The 3,861-nt window shown below is 47.7% G+C and overlaps 1 pseudogene; it reads right to left on the bottom strand.

Moving 5' to 3' along the window:
- Positions 1 to 432: 432 nt before the first annotated feature.
- LOC138445135 (large ribosomal subunit protein uL30 pseudogene) lies at positions 433 to 1,236 on the bottom strand (annotated as a pseudogene).
- Positions 1,237 to 3,861: the final 2,625 nt, after the last annotated feature.

Below are 3,861 nucleotides of genomic sequence, written 5' to 3' on the forward strand. Positions count from 1 at the left end.
GCCTAGAATCTTTTGACCAAACTACCACAAAATTAAAAACAAACAAGCAGATAAATAAAAATATAGGCAATCAAATAAGTGTTCATTTTAAAAAAGAAACCATACTAAAATGCCACATTCTCTTATGACCACACTGTTTCCTTTAGAAAGACACTTTATTTAAATGAAGTCTGACACTTGCGGGACTTTTTGTCTGTTTTCAGGTCTTTTTCTAGTTTGACATGTCAACGTCAGTGAACCCCCAGGCAACCAACAGGCTTCCTGTCTTAAAGCGTGCTTTCTCTTTTCTTGCCAGTGTCAGGGAGAGTTACATCTGGATTCAGGATTGCTCTTCCTTCTTATTTTATTATCAAATTCCTACACTTTTTTCAGGGCTTTTATCAAAATCTTCTGTTTGGCAAACAAATCTTTTTTTTTGTTTGTTTGTTTCAATTGTTTATTAACCAGAACACAAAAATAATCCTGGTAGATACCTTAGTTCATCCTTCTAATAAGCCTGTTGATCTGGTCTTCCCTGTTGCCAGCATCTCCACCTTCTACAAAATGGGTGGTCTTTTTCTTCATTCCACCTCGTGGAGAAGACAATTTAAAGGGCCACAGGAAGTTGTTTGCTTCTTTGAAACGTTTTCCAACGGTATAGATCTCATGAATCAGATCCTCCATGCAGATGATTCCGTATTTCCCAAGAGATCGAGCAATCAATGCATTGTCTGTCAGGGCAATTCGCTTTTTGTTGATTTTGCCATAACCACGCTTGTAGATCAATTCATTTACAGACTTCAGATTTGGGTATCCCCATGCAATGTATGGCTCCACAATTCTCAGCATATTAATTGATGCCTTGTTGAGCTTCACAAAGGTGCCGTTGAAGATCTGCCGGAGGCGAAGGAGCTGCAGCACCTTTCGAACCTTTGGGCTCACACCGTTGATACCTCTGATCCTGATGACAAACGCCAATTTGGGTTCCGCGGGTACATAGAAGTTGCCGGCTTTTCGTGCCATCCTAGCCATTCGAATTTCAGTTCTGTACATCTGCCTGTATTTCTTGTGGTAATGCTTAGCTTTTTCATAGATAAGCTTCCTCCTTGCCTTTCGAAGCATCTTTTGGGCAAACTTCTTTCTCAGTCGCTTGATCGTAAGCTCTGCGAAATTCTTCCGCTTTTTCTTAAGGGTTTCTGGCACAGCAGGAACCTTCTTTTTCTTCTCTTCTGCACCCTCCATGGTTCCAGCCGGGAAAGAGCGCAAACAAATCTTTCTCTTTGAAATTCTAACTTTAGTTCTTCGGCCAGTACTTTGTGGTCTACTTGAATCTACTGTGAAATGTGCCTCAATTAGGGGATAATTCTTTAATTCCATGAGAGCCTCGCACGTTTCCTGGAAGCCATGATGCCCATGTATTCAGTGGGAAAGCTCTTAGTCAGCATGTGTCCCTCCCTACAATGTTAGCGATCACGGCAATCAGCCCTTCTCTTCATCTGCGTTCATCAGTGCTGCTTTCTGGCTCCCCCAGTCCCCAGAGAGTGTTCACGGTCTGGTTCCCCCCAACCCCCCAAAGAGTTTTCATGGGATTGCAAGTGGTGCTTTCAGCCTCATGGTTTCCAAATTTGACATAAGGAAATAGCACATACCTTTCTTAAGCACGGGCTTCCCTGGTGGTTCAGATGGTGAAGAATCTGCCCCCTATGTGGGAGACTCAGGTTTGATCCCTGGATTGGGAAGATACCCTGAAGAAGGGAATGGCAACCCACTCCAGTATTCTTGCCTAGAGAGAACCCCACAGAGGAGCCTGGTGGGCTATGTCCTTGGGGTAGAAGAGAGTCCGTGACTGAGTGACTGAGCCCACGAACCCACGAATTTCCCTCTGTGAGATTAGAAGACCGGAGGGTAGAGAAATGTCACTTTCCTATAATTTTCATCACACAGAGCAACATGTCACCAGGAAGCAATCAAATAGAAAGTTGGCTGTGGACTTTTCTACATTGATTAAGCTGACCTGTGGCAGGAGGTATGGTGCTTGCTGCCACTTGACAGTTTTAGATTATTTAAAAAGTGCAAACTGAGTGCCATCTCTCTCTCTCTTGTTTTTACTTTCTTGAGCTGATACACAATACTCTAGTGTAATAAGGAACCCTAGAAGGCAGTGAGTGACCACAGTCCCCAAGGAATCTCTGGTTGCAGCCCCAGTTGGAAGCTGCCCAATTATACTTTGGAACTTGGTTGATAGAACTAATCAAGAGAACTCAGAAGGTGGGCACAGCTCGTTAATCTGGTTGTGTTCACTTCTTAGTGCTCTGAGCCCTGGAGTGTTAGCTATTTCTGTGTATTCCTGAGTGAGTAAATCAATAGAGGTGAGATCAGTTATTCTGAAGCTCAAAGGAATTTGATTTACAATGAGACCCTTTTTATGAGTGACAGTGTTCTAGAAATTCTTTCCTGGGTTAATTCAGGTCTTCTGAGAAGCAAATGCCAGGAGAACATCACTTCTGCAGGAGATGAACATGAGAGTCTGTAAGGGGAGGGGAAGGGATGGGAGAGGTGAGGAGGCTTCAGACAGTGATGCCATTCTGACATCTGCCAGAGGGCAGGGAGGAAGCAAAGTGGGTGGAGGAGCTTCAGATGCAGGCACAGTCTGCGCCAGGCTCAGCAGCCACCGGGAGTCCTGAGCAGAGGTCAAGCCCAAGGGGAGAGGAAGCCTGTGGTGGCAGAAGTGCCCTTGTCCTGGTGCCTGGCCGTGCTCTGGCGTCTGGGGTGGGGGGGGTGGGGGCCCAGGACACGTGACCTGGACCCGGTCACGAGGGTGGATCTGAAGGTGCGAAGACTGGAGGCAACTGTCAGCTCTGTTCCGGTGTTCACCGACATGTGTGTGGAGGGATCCCCCCCTAGTGCACAGACCCTCCTCTTCGTGTGTGTCTGGGGAGCGCCTCTCCCCGCCCCTGTGAGCTGCTCTTTCTGAGGGGACGCTTAGAAGAAGGGGCTTCGTGTGACCAAGTGCCTTGGCCTTGGGGTGGCTCCTCGTTCTCACGGCCCCCTCTACTGTGGCCTCTCCTCTGCCTCCCCACCGCTGAGCTGGCCCTTCTGCAGTCTCAGAGGCTGCACTAGTTTCCTGGGTAGCAAAGCACAAAACTGGGTGACCTGAAAGAACAGAAATCCCCTTGGGCTGTGGAGGCCAGAGGCCTGACGCCAACACGGTGGTCGGTCAGGCTCTAACCCTCCACTTACTGCCTGTGTGGTGTTGTTTTCCCAGACACTCTTGGTACCATATGCATGACTTCAGGTCTTCCAAGAAGCAGTTTTCAGAACAGAGCCAGGCGTTCACTGTAGTCTACTAGGGCTGACGTAAGAAAGTACCACAGACTGCTGGCTTCAACGACAGCAACATATCATTTTTTACCACTCTGAGGCCAGAGGTCCAAGATCAAGGCTTCTACAGAACTGGCTCCTCTGAGGATCTGTTCCCATCCTCTGTCTCTGTGTAGATGGCCCCCTCTCCCCTGTGCCTCTTTATATTAACTTCCCACTGTGCATGTCTGTCTCCAAAGGCCCCATCTTTATAAGGACACCAGTCATACTGAGTTAGAGCCAACCTAAGAACCTCATTTTCACTTGATTACCTTTAACTTGATTACTTGAAGTCCTGGGGTTTGAATGCCTGCACATGACTTGGAAGAACTCAGCCAATAACAAGAGCATGCAAGGAATTATGGGGAAATTCCTTGAGGGACAGACAGGGTTGAGCAGCCCAGAGATACCTTCAGATTGTAGTGAAGACCCCAGGCTCTCCAGGGACACAAGGGAAGAGGGGGCTGGTGGGAAGAACTTGGACTGCCAGGTGGTTGGCAGGGAGCCTAGGCCAGGCCCTGG

This window comes from Ovis canadensis, chromosome 8, assembly GCF_042477335.2.
Source record: "Ovis canadensis isolate MfBH-ARS-UI-01 breed Bighorn chromosome 8, ARS-UI_OviCan_v2, whole genome shotgun sequence".
NCBI lineage: Eukaryota > Metazoa > Chordata > Mammalia > Artiodactyla > Bovidae > Ovis > Ovis canadensis.